The sequence below is a fragment of the Triticum urartu genome, chromosome 2A, assembly GCF_056163025.1.
Source record: "Triticum urartu cultivar PI428250 chromosome 2A, HENAU_Tu73, whole genome shotgun sequence".
NCBI classification, from domain to species: Eukaryota; Viridiplantae; Streptophyta; class Magnoliopsida; order Poales; family Poaceae; genus Triticum; species Triticum urartu.
In genome coordinates, this window is record NC_141874.1 from 525,987,896 (window position 1) to 526,005,917 (window position 18,022).

The 18,022-nt window shown below is 45.1% G+C and overlaps 1 pseudogene; it reads right to left on the reverse strand.

The window, feature by feature from the left end:
• Positions 1–597: 597 nt before the first annotated feature.
• LOC125537196 (serine carboxypeptidase-like 7) overlaps positions 598–18,022 on the reverse strand; it is a 32,997-nt pseudogene continuing 15,572 nt past the window's right edge.

Genomic DNA, 18,022 nt, shown 5'->3' on the forward strand with positions numbered 1-18,022 from the left:
GCGTGCCACCACCACAAGTCTTTGCGTGCTAAATGCCTACTCGGCATGTGGATGCTATGGAAGCACCGGAACACCATTGTGTTCGATGGGGCGTATCCGTCAATAACCCGGATCATCCAACATATACGAGACGAGGGTAGGTTATGGGTGAAGGCGGGTCTACTTAAGGGTGATGAAAGAGGGTTCCGTGGAGGAGGCGATGTGGGCTGGAAATGAGTAGTCCTCATAGGTTGCTAGCATAGGTGTGCCAGACGTGTTCGGCATGTAAATAATAATGTAATGGTGGACTTGGGGTTCTCTCCCCCTTTCTTCTTTAATGAAAGATACACACTCTCATGCGTATTCGAGTAAAAAAAAGATGAAAACAAAATATAAATACTGTACATTTAACTTGATTTACCCAGCGAAGTAATACTGTTTATGACTTATTTCTCACACAGATTTTTTTTAAAGCTGCACAACTTAACATGACCAAAATGTGCAAGGAGTGTACATCCAAGCAAGCAAAACAATGTTGGTTCTACCTAGGAACCTTATTTATTTTCTAGATGCGACAAACACGTACTGACACACGCTCATCCAAACGAAGGTCGCCATTCACAGAGGGTCACCCGAAAGCCATCTTGCGAACATCTCGAGGCACTTCTTAGGCTTGTACTCTGGAGCAGTATGCCCAGCACCCTACATGGTAATCCACAGATATATGCTTATGATATTGAAATACATCCACTGACTAGGGCAGTAGGGTTTATCCTGGTTTAGTTATGCTATGGAAAAGAAAATATTAAGTGTCTGAAGCACTTACCTTCACAGTTGCATATGTTAGGTCAGTCGAGTAACTTCTTGTGAATCTGGAAAAATCAAATTTATTTTTAGCAGTGTAAGACTTAGGGCCTGTTCTGAAGTCCTCCAGCTCCACACTTCACAAACTTCACATATGAATTTGTCCCGAACAATTTTGCTACGAGAAGCTGGCTTCTCGAAGTTTTGTCCGATGGCAGTGCAAAATCCTGGAGCAGCGTCGGCCCAGCTCCACCGATGGGAAAAGTTGGAGTTGGCCAGTATTACAACCGAAGTGCCACCGCCAAGTCCAAGCCAGCGAACCGGTACGCTCGCTCGAAACATAACGCTCCTCTCGCTCTCCATCGAATCGGTACAGGGGCGGCTTCCCTCGATGACTAGCCCATACTGGGCTGCCTCCAGCCGGCCCACTAGCGCCAAATAGGCCCACAACCTCCCAGCTGGGCTGCAGCGATGGGAGAAGCTGCACACGACGCAGAACGCTCCAGGAATCGCCAGATGAAGCGTGAAGCTGGCTAGGGAAGCTGGATTTGTGAAGTTTTGTGAAGTTGGAGGAGATCAAAACAGGCCCTTAGGCAACGCTAACCTGCCAATGTTGATTAGGTGAAGACATTTTGCTCTAAAATTAGTTGAAGACTTCAATCAGATAAAAAATGGTTATGTAGTTGTACTGAATGTTGTCATAGGCAAAGATGTTTAAGCTCCAAAATATTGTCGTAACACTTCGAAAGATATGTTCAGGAATTTTCTGAACATACAAATATCGTTTTTTCCCATGTGTTGGAGAAAATATGTTAATACTGTGGAATAGACCCCTAAAGAAAGAACTTTCACAGGTCATAGGACAACTTACCCTGCAACTTGGCCATCAACATACCATGGTCTCCAGTCATCTGTGTTAGACAGGTTAAGAGATCTTATCCATGCTTGCGTGCCAACGAAGGGAAACTTGCTATCATGGTCGCCGCTGCAACATCAATTACATCAGAATCAGATTTTCCGGACATATTGCAATACAGACCCACTGTGATCTCTTAGAACAGTTTTAGATTAATTTTGTTCTGTGGGCTGGTTACCTGTATATCAGCGCTGGATATCCTTCTCTCCGTAGCCTCGAATGAATCTCTACTGTACTAGTGACATCTCTAGTGTACGGTAGGTCGCGATCACATCTTTTCCATTCCCCCGTTGTTCCCTGTTGTGTGACAACGTTCATGCACAACTAGACCCCAAAAAGGATTCAGTACAGCTGTAGAGTAGTGCAGTAGAACTAGTACCTTGCGAACGCCAAGACTCTCCCTTACTCCCTCATGATTTGCCCAGATATAAGATAGCTGTTGGGCATCGCTCTGCGACGAAATTAACCAACATTAGTTCTGTGAGCAAGAGTGGATACAGTGTAAAACTATGGGATGTTAATGCAGTTTATAGGAATTGGATGCACAGGTTTTTGTCGGCACTCAACTCTACACTTGAAGGGAAACAGGGGATCATCACCAGCGGGGTACCGCACCGTGAGCTCACTTGTTCCATTTCGTGCAGTTGCTTGCTGAATCCTGGGGCTCCATATCGCCTCGCATTTGGGCTCCAGGATGTGGGACAAGTTGCTATCTTTTGTGCACTATATGTCCATTGTTACTAGAAATTAGTAACCAAAACTTCTCGTGTTCCAAACATGGCAGCTTGAATGAAAGATGTTTTATCTTCTGCCTTTGCTGATTGACAGGAAAAGATAATATATGTGCGTGTGTAAAATGATTATAAATTCAATTTAAGATGATTTTTGCTTCAGGGAGCTTCAAATATGGATGCCTCCAGTTGAGAACTGTGCAATTCCCAGTTTAAACGGTCGTATTATAACTAATAGTTACTTTGGGGAAACTTACATCGTCAATAGCTTGGATGGACTCGGCACATAACGCATTGGGTGGATCACTGTAATTTCCTCCGCAGTTCTCCTTGGCAAACTGTGGATAAAATTTCTTTGCATTCTGAGTGCGATACAACTCATGAAAACTTCAACTGTATATACGGTCCTCTGCTTTAGTACTGTACTACCACTGTAATTTCTACTGCTGCTACTGTTAGTATTTTTTGTGAGATGGTGGATCACCTCGTAAAGTTCGTCCGATAGCAATCCCATGCCATGAAAAAATTGGACTTTACCAGCGGTGTCAAACCTGCCGTCAGTCACTGGATTCCCGGCAAAGTACCCCTGTAATATTCTTGTTAAGTGATGCAAAAATAAATTAGATGAACATTATGCCTAAGCATATTTTGTTGTAGTCTGGATTCAGGCTAGGCTAGCATTGGTCCTAGTTGCATTTGGTTTGATTCTGGGTAGAGACACTAAGTTGGGTTGACCAATTTGCCCAAGTTCGCGCTATGATACAAGTCATCTATTTTAGCCTTTAACAGGTCTCAATTGCTAACCAGACTCAAAAGGTTCTTCCACCTAACCCAGATAATACAAAATATTCATCAGAAGAACACTACTATAAAAAATTGTTTACTGCAGTGACCTCATAATTCAATTTTGTATTAAATTACATAGGCTCCTCGCTAACTGTACGTGTGTTGAAATTCTAGAGATTCCAAGAAGAGTATTATGTATTTTCCTGTTTTTCTTAAAAAAACCAAGGAATTATTATTTTTCTCTTTCCATAACTTTTCCAGTCGCGTATGGAACCCCTTACAAATGGTGCTTGCAGCCGTTCGCAAGTTTGACTAGTCAGAAATCAGCAAGGACCCACATTCCAGTTCATCCTTCGAGTGAGTCTAGAAGGTTTAGATAGACTATTCAAGCAGGGGTCAATTGTTTAGGTGTCAGCAGCCAAAGACTGTTCCCAAACAAAGGAATAAATGTAAAGAAATACCTTCATGATCCTAGGATCACAAGGGAAAACGGAAAGCAATGGCTCAGTGACACACCAATGTATATTGTACAGAACAAGAGTAAACACAAGAACCAAATGATGCATGGACTAGTCCATGGTATTAACCAGACTCATAATGAAAGCTTATTTTACTAAATATAAACGGACTTCAACAAACCTTGAGGTTAAGAAGCGGTTCTTCGCCAGATTCTTTATCTGAAAGTGGTAAACAAATATGTGTGTGTGTTAGTGAACAGTGATGCACATGTACAATAAGTAATCATCATTAAATTTGTTTTGAACAACTAAACTAATTTGACCGCAAAGTTCTAAAAATATTAAAATAAAGTGGAAATTATATGGTACTCGAACAATAGAATATGATGGGCAACCTCAATAGATTTATAAGAAAATAATGATGTGTATTATGTGCGGCAAAATCATATTATCTGTACAATTTTGGTCCAGCAAAAGACTCAAAACTCCCTAAGAAGAAGTCAAACCTGAAATATTGAATAGTGTTGTCAGTAAGCCTACAAATGTCTGTCAATTGTGCAACTCATTTCTACAACATTTGGGGTAATACCAAATTGCTGGTTTAGATTTACTAGATATTGTTTGGTATAAAGCTAGCAAAACACTTAACTAAAGTAAGACAAGTCCTTGTATGACTAAATTTATTGCCCCATTATAGTATGACTAGCTTTAGATTTTATGTCTTAACTTTTTAAGATTGAAAACATAAATGTGCTCCATAGCAGCAGTTCATCATCTATAGATAAGTATAAAGAGTCTTACTTGATATGTGGATTTCTAGGGCAAGAGTGGGTATGATCATACCACAATATGATTCACCGCCAACATAAAGTGAATTTTTTTTTTTTTGCGGGTGAACATAAAGTGAATTTGAGAGGAACCGGGGGTGTCCACGTAACCACTGCATGTAAAATGATAAATTAGAATAGATATAAAAGCAGATATGGAGATTCAATATTGATCTCTGTTTCTCATAGCACAAATAAAAATTCCACTCTAGTTAGTTTTGGTTAGATCATGGGGTGGGGCCCAGCTGAATGAAGTATTACGTTAAGCTCATGTTATCTTTGTTTGAATGAGTAGAATAATAATGAACCATGCCACACAATTAATTAATAACTTGTTTGCAAGACAGAAATTTAACAAAAACTTAGAAGGAATTTGACATTAACAATTTGATTCCCATGTTACGGATGAAGCTTAGAGGTAAACCTTGTGATTCAATTTGGGCAGAATCAATAACAGGGAGGAGAAATATGCAGTCGCATGAATTTGTTCACAATGGCTATAAATTTACAAAACTCCCATGACTAAGTTATCCTCCGAGATCAACGCTTGAAGCTAATACTCATAAAGGTACCTTTAATACGGCAGTAGCTCCCGAGAATAATTAAACATCTCATCTGTTAATCATTACGGCCCAATCTCAAGATTGTTGCATATTTGGAAGATTAAGGTCCCTTTGCGTATTAAAATTTTTATGTGGTTTGTCCGTAAGCAAGTCATCCTCACCAACACTACTAGGAAAAATGTTATACACAGAACTTTAGCAGTAGCGCTTGTTAAAAGAGCACGCTACTGCTAGACAGCAGTATCACGTGCAAAATAAGCGCGCTGTAGATGGACATATATCAGTAGCGCGTCTCACCGAAAACTCGCTACTACTAAAATTCCAATCACTTAGCCGATGGGCTACACATAGTAGTAGCGATCTTCCAAAAACCACGCTACAGCTAATAAACTTATAGCAGCGCGTTTATGCGTAAATCGCTACTGCTAACGAAAATAAAATAAAATAAAAAACGAATAGAGAAGTAAATGAAAATGAAAGAAATAGAAAAAGGAGAAAGGAAAAATATAAAATGTAGAGAAAAATAAATGAAAAAGGGAAAAAAATGATGAACACGTAGCAGTAGCGTATTCTCTGAAACGCGCTATAGCTAACTTAGCTATAACGCGTTTCCTGTAACGTGCTACCGTTACTTTTGACTTAACCAAAAACGGTTTCCCCCCGGCCACCACTTCTCCCCCAAATCGATCCCTTGCCCCACTTTGCCGCCATCTCCCCCACTTCGCCGCCATCTCCTGCCGGCGTCGACGCCGCGCTCATCCTCACGGCCGCCGCCCAAGGCCACCGAGCCTCACCGCCGCCGCCTCTCGGGCCGCCTTTGACCTCACTGTCGCCTCCCTCGACCTCACCGCCGCCACCCTCGACCTCACCGCCCCCGAGCCCGCCAGGACCGCCGCGTCCCGATCCCGAGCCCGCCCTCGCCGCCCCTACCTCCGTCGCCGAGCACCTCCCCGCCACCGTCTCTCCCCTCTCTGTAAGCCCCCCCCCCACCCATCCTTTTTAGTTAATAGATGTTAATGTTAAGTAGTAGATAATGTTGATGTTTTTTAGTTAGGGTAATAATAGACGATGTTAAGTAGTAGATAATGTAGATGTTAATTAGTTCAGTAGGGTTTAGTTTTTGAATTGAGTTTGTTTAACTAGATGTTAATTAGGGCAGTAGGGTTTAGTTTAGAGTAAAGTTTAGTTCAGTAGTTAACTAAATATAATCTATATTTGGTTTTTGAATTGAGTTTGAGAGAGCATGAGATTTATGTAGATTTTCTTGAAGTGTCAAACGCTAGGACATGCAAATTTGAAGTGGTCAGGATATATGCAAATTCCTCAATTGTGTTTGCCCATGTTTTGATTGTGCCCAAGTGGCTTTTGTTGTTTCCAGGGAATGAAGCTGAGTGACCTATGTTTTTCTAGAATGTTGATTCATTTCCGTTCCGGCAAATTTCAGGTTCTCGATTTGTCCACTTTTTAGCAAAGGTCATGCCGAAATTTTCCGTGAATTTCGGCATGACTTGTGCTACAAACTAGGACATATCGAGTGCCCGGGATTTGCCGCACCGGGAAAGAGTCAACGTTCCTGCAAAACATAGGCCTTTTTTATGTCATTATTCATTTTATTAGGCCTAGAATTAATTGACTAGATCTAATTGTATGAAACATGGCTAGCAACGATGAAGGACAGGGTTCTGGTTATTGCGACGATGTCTACCTGGCGGCAGACGAATTTTTGAGCCTTGCCGACGATCAACCGATGTTGTTGCTGGGCCCACCGGTCGCATCGGGGACTGAGACCGACACGCAGACCGGTGCTGAGACTGAGACTGGCGCTGAGACTCAAACCGGCGCTGAGACTCAAACCGGCGCTGAGACTCAGACCAACATCGAGACCGGCGCTAAGACTGAGGCCGGCGCTGCCTCGGGGAGCGGAGCCGGTGTAGAACTGAAAGCAAAGAGGCAACAGCTTCCTAACAAACTCAGGACTACTAGACTGGTGGTCATGTCGGTGGACGACAACAATTTTGAGCCAACCGCGCCCGAGGAAGCGCGCGCATGCTACGACAATCAAATAGGCTGCATCGTACGGACAACCGCCACCATCAACGATGAGAAACTACAGAAGATAGATAATATGAGGCCCTCCCTCCTAAAGAAGCTGCACCAGATATTCTTGTTCCCGGGCCGGAATGAAAAGGATTATAAAGATCTAGATAAGGACCCGACAATGAAGAAGATAAACAAACACGCCATGTCCAAGTTTAGCGACGCGTTGGCCGCCTGGAAAACACGGGTGGAAGCAAAGATCGACAAAAAGGAACCCTACTCCGAGATTGTAAAGGATAATCCGACAATCACGGCAGAGCAATTTGAAATATTCAAGGCGGCTTGCGAGGCCGAAGATGCCAAAAAAGTCGAAGTACATGAAGGGGCTTCAACAGAGGAACATTGGGTGCCACCACCTCGGAAGCCGTGGTTACGGCAGGAAGAGGTCCATATGGGCCAGGGAGGAGCGGAAGCCGCGAGTCTGGGCATCCCAGACCCCTTGGCGGAGTTCACCGTCCCGCAGGAGCGTGACGTCCTCAGGGCCCGGCACCATTGGGACCCAGTTAAGAAGGTTTTCGAGACGAACGCGCTCACGACGGAGTTCATGAGACTTCTGGTAATTTTAGTTTCTGATCAATTCGACTACACGTTAGTCATGCAAATTTGTAAACAATTCTTGTGCCTTTTGCAGAGAGAGCAGCACAGGATTGCGGCCGAAAGCGACTCGCCGTCTGCGGCGTTCGCGAGGCCCAAGTGGGACACTCCATTTAACCGGGTGTTGAACATATTGAAACGACTCCCGGTGGATACTCGACCGTCGTATGGACGCGTGCACGGTGTCGGAGACGGCGCCACGTGGAAGAAGTACTACAGTGAGACCACGGAGGAGAGAAAGGAAAGATAGAGGTTAACCGAAGAAAACATCGACAAGAAGGTTGAGATTGCGGTTGAGAAGAAATCAACTCAAACAGTCGCAACAACGGTAGCTGCCGCAAAACAGATGGTTGTAGATATGTCTACTTCCTTGGTTCCGACCGTTTTCAATTGGACCAGGCAAAATCCAGAGAAAAATGCAGCGGACTTTCCCCTTGCTGACTTCTTGGGGAGCAGCTCGACTAGCGTTGCACCAGCACCTTCAGCTGCACCTGCTCCTGCACCTGCTCCCGCACCGGACATGCTCGGCGGTGCTTCGTCTTTGGCTGAGCTCGACGCCCTCATGGTATCTATCACACCGTCCCCCTTCAATAAATGTATAATCTCGCGTTTTCGTTGCCTTTCGGATGTCTCATGTCGCAGACTTTTCTTTACAGGCCGACGAAACCCCGTGCACCATATTGTACACCATCCACGACTAGAAGAAGGACGTGGGGAAGGCGACGATAATGAAGCCGAAGGAGCCATTGTTCCACAGCCGGCCGATCCCCCCGAACGTCTTCGAGGTTTCCGTGGCCAGTGTCAAACCGGGCCACGAGAATTTGCCTCCTCTGGTACTAGGGGGATGACGACGAGACCCCGTGGCGGCTTGGTGATTGTTGCAATGGGTGGGTCCTGTTGTGGCCAAAGAGTCTGCTTCGTCTGGAGGCGGCCGGGAGCACACCCATGAGCACGCAGCCTCAGCAAGGTATGAACATCAACACCCCACCTACCCAATTAGCGTCGGGTGTCGGGTTGGGTGATAGCAGACGGGGTAAGGAAGAGGCTCCATTAGTCGTTGATGACATCGCCATGGATGAGGATGAGGATGACGATGGCACTCAACAGTATGTCTCTACTGGCGCCTACTCAGGGTTTGAGCGTCATGAGTCGGTGCCTGAATTGCCGCCTCCGGAGGCTCAACGTATTATAGACGACCTTCCAGCAAAGAAGCCTAGGAAGAGATCGAGGAAAGTCAAGAAAGCCGATTCTATGATCCAGCCGCCTCAGCAGCCTCGGGTTCAAGATCGTGTAGATATTCCCAGTGCGGATAAATTGCATATCCCCAGTCAACCAATCCTACCTGCAGCAGCGCTAGGGACCAGTTTCGGTGATCTAAGGAGACTTCATGACGATGTGCTGCGGATAGAGAAATGCCTCATCGCCTCGAAAGATCTAGGATACCCACTCTATGTGGTTAACGTTCCGCGCAATTGTCATACGTCGACTTCTTCCCCGCGGATAAGTTCTTCCTTCGATTCGTTTACATATTCAACATGTTTCATGTGAAGAAGCTGGATTTTACGTTTGTCCGCCTATATGCCTTGCACATGAACTACATCATCGGGGTTGAGCAGATACCTCATATCTGTGTCGCTGACCCGTACTTCATGCACGAGGACTTCTTGGGAGTCTGCGCAAAGCACCGTGAATACGCGAGGGAGTGCATAGTCAATTTCATGCTCGCCAATAAGGACAAGGAGGCGATTCTCGTGCCTTATCATCCCCTGTAAGTCATCCGCGCGGATATCCTTCCTTTGATTTCAATTATTCATTTGCACGGTGGAGGCTAATTGAGGTGTACTTATTTTGCGCAGCGGCAGGCGCGCCGTCCTCATCATCCGCTACCCCCCATACTCTCATGCTCTTTACTTGGACTCGTCGAAGAACATTAACAAAAAGGATTACACCCACATCAAGGATGTTCTCGACAGTGCTATGTTTTACTACGAAGCACGGGGTGGAGAGGTCCAGGACAAGAAGAGAAGGGGCGGCAGGCTCGCCTTCGGCCATAAGACCGACTTCTGCTGCATCCAGCAACCGAGTGATTCTCTTAATGATGGATTCTTTGTCCTACACCACATGCTGGAGTACAGACGGGATCACCAGAACCTTCGCATGTCACCTACATCCGGCGATGCTCATATTCTGCAATGGGCAAAGAACATGGGAGATATCGAGGATCGTCGACTTCGAGCTGATTTCTATCACATCCAGCGCGAACTTTCCCAAATCATCATGAAGGAGGTCATCGGAAAAACAGGGATGTTCTACGAAGAAGGACAAATGTCGCGGGAAGATGTCCGAACACGGGTAGCCTCTCAGCGTCTTGACCTGAAGCCTTTCGCTAGGCTCGGGGACTATCTCCTTGACTTGGATGGATGGCACGACATGTTGGAGTGATTGTCGATATATGACAATGTGTCCGTTTAGTCCATACTTTCTGTATGACGAAACTTTGAGTTATGGATGACGAAACTTTATTTGTGATGTAATTAAACCGTCCTCCTCGACTAGCGACGATCACTCTAGTTAGGGCATTTTGGGTACGATCAACTTTGTTATTTATGCTTATGATATGTTGCTTCTATTTTTGCCATGTATGTCTCTTTCTGTTGCTCAACTATATATGTTGCATATCATCAACTAATGTGACGATGCAGGTGCATAGATCATCGATGTCGAAGAAGTGCTACGCCGGGAGTATATATACGACGAGTGGCCGGAGTGTCAGGCCCAGGTGTACCGGTTTCCGGTTTCCGAGCAATGGGCAGTAGTTAGTTTAGGTTCACGCTAATGCGAGAGAGGGATACGAACTCATGTACTGCATAGTTTCGCTCTCACTCAAAGTGATGGCTCTTCTCGCGTATATCATTGTTTAGATGGATGACAATGTAGTTGCAAGTAATCGAGACTTGTATCGCTATTTTCGAGATGATAACGAGAGACCACTTTGTGTTGGATGATGATTATGATGATGACATGATTTGATGAGACTAGTTGTATGTATATGCTATGATTACATTTGTATGTGTATGATATGCTAAAGATTATTGTATAAAGCCTATTCAAATACAAAACAAATATGCAGGAAAAAAACTAATAAAACTAGTAGTAGCGAGGGGAACAAAGTTAGCAGTAGCGTCGCCTTACCAGTAGCGCTTCCCTGTAAAAAGCACTGCATATAATATCAGCAGCGCTCTTCACCAAAGCGCGCTGCTGCTATCCATGTATAGCAGTAGCGTGGGACGACAGGCGCCACTACTACACGTTAGCTGTAGTGCCTTATCAGTAGCGCATCATCCCGCGCTACTGATAGGCCTAAAACCTGCGTTGCTGCTAGGCTTTTCCCTAGTAGTGCAAGGACAATTTGATAAAAAGGCGATGGGTAGGTAGTTCACGGTGTTGTTTTTGTGATCATGACGAAACAATACAACACTTATTTCTTGAATGCCCACTTGCCAAATTGCTTTGGAGAACCATCCATATAGCTTTCAACATTAAGCCTCCAGTTGATATTGAATCGTTGTTTGGAACATGGTTAACTAGGGTTGAATATACTACTGCGGCTCATATTCGGATTGGAATATGTGCGCTTTTATGGGCTATATGGAATTGTCAAAATGATTTGATTTTTAACAAACAACACAATTTAACTTTCTTGCAGGTTATCTTCAGAGCTACCGCATGGATCCGTACATGGTCCTTACTCACTCCTATGGACTCCAGGGAGTCTTTGGTTACTAGGTGCAACCAGTGGGAGATGGTAGCACGGGTTATATTCAACCGGTTCGGATGGCGGTCGCATAACATGATAGGAGTCTAGGGAGCTTATTCTTCTTTTTGCCTTACCGGTTGTATTTTGGAGCGCTTACTTTCTTTTTATTTGTTTTGCTCCGTTTGCGAGATGTAATACGGTCATGATTTTGTGGTCCTTTGAGGATTTTTAATAAGATGGCTGCATGCATCGCCATGATGCAGAGGCCGGGGGTATGCCTCCATTTCCAAAAAAACAGTTGAAGGTATTCGGCACATTAAGCACAATTTTATTTTTGACAGAGCCCATTAAGCATAGTTTAAATAAAGTATGAAGTGTCAATAAATTGGGTTTTCGGTAACAAATCTATAGAGAACTTATGAGTTACAAGTGTAGTTGGGTATGATACCTAACAAAACACCTCCCGAGTAGTTTTTTCACAAATCATATGTACCATGGGAAACTGGAAGGGTCCTGACCTTTTCAAGAAAGACGACTAGCCTTTTAACCGCCATGGTATCACTAGATATGAACCCTTCCTCCGATGTGGCGTACGAGAACCCAGACCCAGTAGGGCTATCAATAAAGATTACACTGCTCACCTAGAAAATCATGTACAACATTTTTTTGAGAATCACCGGGGGGGAGCTCCCCCACCTGAATATATTGCTCAAAACGGCTATAGAAACACCAGATCCAGATTACGGAGGCACATTGCATCGTGCAGAGAGATAGGTACGCCACGAGAAGACGTCCTCCTTGTCACCCGGATCAACAAAACGGTGTGACCAGAGATCCAAGTCTGATACTAGGTTTCTAATTGTTATTATAGAACATTGATCAACATTCCTAAAGAGCATGTCATTTCGCGCGGCCCAAATGCTGGAGAGTAGCGCGAGAAGGACGAAGGGTCATGCTTTCTTGGGCAGGTGTTGAGGTAGTGGGATGTCCCATAGTTCATTAAGGTCATCATCCTATGGCAGAACACCAACTCGATGCCAAATTCTATTGGCGAGGGGGCATGTGATGAAGAGGTGAATGGAGTCTTCCGGTAGCATAGCATATCGTGTGCATAAGTCCGAGGAGATTATATTCTTGTGGGCAAGATTCACGGCGGTGCTTAGGCGATCTTTGAAGAGAATCCAAGCGAAGATCTTTGTCTTGTGAGGAGCCTTGGTGTTCCAGATGAGGGGAGCAATGAGGTCTGTTTCTGGCCTTGCCATAATGGAGCCGTAAGCCTGCTTGGTGGAGAAGTCATGACCCTGAAGGAGGAACCGTTGATCTTCCTCTGACGAAGGCACGAAGTCCTGCAAAACAGCCAAAAGCGAGACCAACTCTATTTCTTCAGTGAGAGAGAGACGATTACGGAGGTTTGTTTCGATACCGAAACGCAAGATGTTAGCCACTTTTACCAGCTGTAGTGTTGAGTGTGAGAAGAGGTGTGGGTAGGTGGTAGCTAGGGGTTTTGGGGTGAGCCAGGTGTCTAACCAGAAGTAAGTGTGCGTTCCACTGTTTGTTAAGACAAAGGAAATTGACTATAAGGTTGGGATTTGTTGAGAAATCGTGCGGCATAGAAAAGAGGTTTGGGGGCCCGAGGAGACTAGGGCATTGGGGTGTTGTAGGTCTAGCCAGTCTAGCCAGGGTGATTCTGTGGATGAGAGTGCTTTGACAGCAAACTTCATTAGGAGACAATTTTTTGAACCTGTAGATTTTTCAGCCCTAAACCACCAATTTTTTTGGTGTACAAACGTTTTTCCACGCAATCAGGCATTTTGCGCCCGAGCAGGCATCCTCACCAGCCCAGAAAAAGGATCTTCTCAGGGAATCAATGATTTTTAGGGTTTTTGGGGGGATGCGAAAGACAGACATAAAGTATGTAAGGAGGGAGTCAAGGACGGCCGAGATGAGGATGAGTCGATCGTCTCTGTCTAGGAGCTTGGCACGCCAACCAGTTAGAAGTTTTCGGGATCGTTCAATCAACGGGGCGAAGGCATTGGAGGGAGGCTTGGTCGGGGCAAGGGGGAGTCCAAGGTAGGTTTGAGGAAGGAGAGCACGCGTGCAGTCCATGGCGAGTGCAGTGGTGGCAGCTAGGTTTTCATTTGTGTGCAGGGTTGCTAGGGTGGTTTTGGAGAAATTTATGGTGAGGCCAGTAGCCTGAGCAAAATTCTGAAGGATTTTTTAGTGTGACAACGGCGGCGGGGGAGGCGGCTGCGATGATCAACGTATCGTCGGCGTATTGGAGAATGGTAGGGGGCAGGTGGGTAAAGATGGGGTGGTGGAGATCGGGATCGGAGTTCTAGAGGATAAGTTGCTGGAGCAGATTGACGACAATTAAGAAGAGGTAGGGGAGGCCGGGTCTCCCTGGCGCAGGCCATTCTTACATGGAATCCAGCGACCTGGAAGGCCGTTTAGGAGGATGGAAGTCTTGCCAGTATGGAGAATATTTTGAATCCAACTATGAAAAGTTTGGGAGAAACCACAGACAGCCATAATTTTGTCTAGGGCGTTCCAAGCAACTGAATCAAAGGCCTTCCCGAAGTCAAGTTTGAATATCATGGTTGGGCATTTGTGAGAGTGACAAGTGCTGATAAGATCTGCTGCAAAGACATAGTTTTCGGCAATGTTCCTTCCGGTAATGAAACCGGTCTGATTACCATGGACGAGATGAGGGATGAAAGGTTTGAGGCACAAAGTTAGGACCTTGGCAACAACTTTGACTGGGCAGTTTTGCAAAAATATTGGTCTGAAGGCGTCATGTGATGTTGTGGAGGCAGATTTTGGAAGGAGAGCAATGTGGGCACAGTTTAGGCGCTCCGTTCTGCCACACCTTGGTGAAATTGTGCGAAAAAGGAGAGGATTTCCTGTTTGATAGAGGGCCAGAAGGATTTATAGAAGGAGGGGCCGAAACCATCGGAGCCAGGGCTTGCTTGTGGGTTCATTTGGAAAAAGGCCAATTTGATCTCATCTTTGGTGAATTGCGCGTCAAGGGCATGAAGGCCAGGTACGGGGTGAGGATAGATCGACGCGAGATCAAAAGGCCAAGGCATGGTGACAGTAGAGCCGATGAGCATGACAAAAAACTCTCGCAGGATGTCAGCTTTATGCTGATGCAAGGTAAAAACCGAGCTGTCTCGTGTGAGGGAGAAGATTTTGTCTTTACGAAGCCGTTGTGAGGCAGACATGTGGAAGAACTTGGAGTTTTCACCGCCGTGTATTGCTCGGGACACTTTGGCACGCCATTTCCAGTAAGACATTTTTTCCAGAATGGTGCTTTTTAGGAGAGAAACGATGATCTTACGAGTGAGTTGTTCTGGTGGGGAGAGAGGCCTGGATTCTTCTACATGATCGAGGGCAGAGATGGCAATTTTGCAGCGAGATTCACGAAGGGGGGCGGGAATGCATGAGCGAGCCCATTTTTTGAGCGTGACCCGAGTTTGTTTGAGCAGTGAGGCTAGGGAGGTGACAGAGTTGGGCGGTGATGTGGGCCGATGTGAGGCCCAAACTGAGCAGATGATATCTCGGCAGGGCTACAATTTGGCCCAATGAGGTTCGAATTTAAAGAAGAATAGGAGGCAGAATATTTAGGCATATTCTTCTTCAAATGTTATGATTACAAAAAAGAGAAACATTGGCACCATACCTTGGTCCATGTCCCCGGTCGGTAGAGCAAGGCGGGGAGTCCACCTCTGTACCCTTGGACGTCAAACTAGAAGGCCATGTACACGTATGAACATTTAATTCATTATTAGCGCATTGTCTTACAAAGTACTCTCTCCGTCCCATAATGTAAGACGTTTTTTGACACTAGTATAGAATACTTAGACATCTGATCATTCACAGGAGTGACTGTGGGCATGTATCGCGTCAGAAAACTATAACACATACTCCCTTCGTCCGAAAAAGCTTGTCCTAAGCTTGTGCCTGAAGGATGTATCTAGCACCAACTTTTTGCTAGATACATCCATTTGAGGGACAAGACGGAGGGAGTATATGCTTTTTTTCTACTTTTGGGAAAGTCAGACAAATATGCACTCCCTCTATAAATTAATATAAGAGTGTTTAGATCACTAAAAGTAGTGATCTAAACGCTTTTATATTACTTTACAAAGGGAGTAGTTGGGATCGATTGAATATCACTGCAACTTTCCTTGTTCTTTCGAAGGATGTGACGGAACCTGTTGAAGGATCACAGTGGAAGGCCTCTCGGAACTGGAGAGATTGTTTCAGAACTCAGAAGCAGTCGGCAAAGCCTCCGCCATTGCCTCCGGCATTCTCAGTGGCACCCGCTCGGGTGTGGCCCAACGGGGGTAATCGCTCACAGAGCTCATTGCGACTCGACGCCGTCATCGATATAGACAAGCTGGGTGCTTTTCCTCGGCGCGGCGGCGCGACGAATGGATGGGGAGTCCCTATCGCTCTCCCAGGGTATCTTCTACATCGACGACTTCCACAGCTGGCCAGGGTCCTGCGATTGCTTCCGCCGGTTCAACGTGGCCGTGGCGGCGCTAGGGCCGGAAGAGGGACGAGATACGAAGGGGAACTGCCAGACTGGGGAGGGAGTCCGGTTCGAACAGAGGTGGTAAGAGGGTTTGGTTCGAACAGAGGTCGAGGCAGGAGTGCCGAGTACAGGACTATTTTGAGTTTTTTTTCCTTTTTTTGAAATGGACTATTTTGAGCTCTCATTCCCAGACCCACTTTTAAACCTCAAGTCTAGTGATGGTAAAAAAAGATGGTTTTTAAGTCTAGTGCTACCGTGTTCTCAATCATAAAAAAGCAATGCTGGACCTACATAGAGTTTCTAGGCAATAAATCTTATGTGTTGCAAATGAAATTACTTGAGACAGGATTAGCGACTGCCCTCCCCTTGCGGCTTGCACACCCACCATTAAATTGACTGGAGAGCAGAGAATTCATGGTACATTTTGTAAATCTTATGTAGGTTATTCATAGGTGTAGGATTTTTGTAGAAATAACATCGGAAGTTTGATTTGGACACAATTGCAAAACCTATATAGCCTATGAAAATGCAACCATCCAATTAGGCTCGGAAAGTTGAATGAGCATAGATACAAAACTTTGATTTGGACACAATCAAATCTGCCATGTGATTGAAAAAAGGATGAGAGGCTGAAAGACGAAAGCGTTCTTATTGGCTCTTTTACTATGCATGAAAGTGCTGCATATGTAAGATAATTGAGCGATGTGATGTGATATGAAATATGTCTTAACTTGTTTTCTAAATAAGAGTGTTTTTTATATTAGTGTAGTGTCAACAACGCTCTTATACTATAAGACGGAAGGAGTAATATATTGGAGACCAAATTCGTAGCTTTAGTGACTTGTGTGAAGCAAAGCTAGCTAGTATGGTAGCTGGGCAATTAGTTACCCATCTCGAAGACCATGCCAGAGAGGCCGGAGCAGCCGGGCCCACCCTGCAGCCACAACACCAGTGGGTCTCTCGCGGGGTCCTTCTCCGACTGGACGAAGTAGTAGAAAAGGTGTGCGTCGTTGCTCTCGTCCACCTCCATGTACCTGCAGCCACCAGCAAACAGGTGCGCACCGTTTCTTAGATGAACACCTCACTTCAAGAATAAGCATGAGACATGTTCATGCAGGGTCACTGAGGGAGTCCTGGACTAAGGGGTCCTTGGGCGTCCGACTGCTACCTCTTTTAGCACTGCGTTGGTTTTCCCCGAAGAGGAAGGGATGATGCAGCAAAGTAGCGTAAGTATTTCCCTCAGTTTTTGAGAACCAAGGTATCAATCCGGTAGGAGGCTACGCGCAAGTCCCTTGTACCTACACAAAACAAATAAATCCTCGCAACCAACGCAAATAGGGGTTGTCAATCCCTATAGGGCCACTGACGAGAGTGAGATCTGATAGATATGATAAGATAATATTTTTGGTATTTTTATGATAAATATGCAAAGTAAAATAAAGACAAAGTAAATAGCAAAGTAAATAACTAAGTAGTAGGAGATTGATACGATAAAGATAGACCCGGTGGCCATAGGTTTCACTAGTGGCTTCTCTTGAGAGCATAAGTATTCTACGGTGGGTGAACAAATTACTGTTGAGCAATTGACAGAATTGAGCATAGTTATGAGAATATCTAGGTATGATCATGTATGTAGGCATCACGTCCGAGACAAGTAGACCGACTCCTGCCTGCATCTACTACTATTACTCCACTCGTTGACCGCTATCCAGCATGCATCTAGAGTATTAAGTTAAAAACAGAGTAACGCCTTAAGCAAGATGACATGATGTAGAGGAATAGACTCATGCAATATGAAGAAAACCCCATCTTGTTACCCTCGATGGCAACAATACAATACGTGCCTTGCTGCCCTTACTGTCACCGGGAAAGGACATTGCAAGATTGAACCCAAAGCTAAGCACTTCTCCCATTGCAAGAAAGATCAATCTAGTAGGCCAAACCAAACTGATAATTTGAAGAGACTTGCAAAG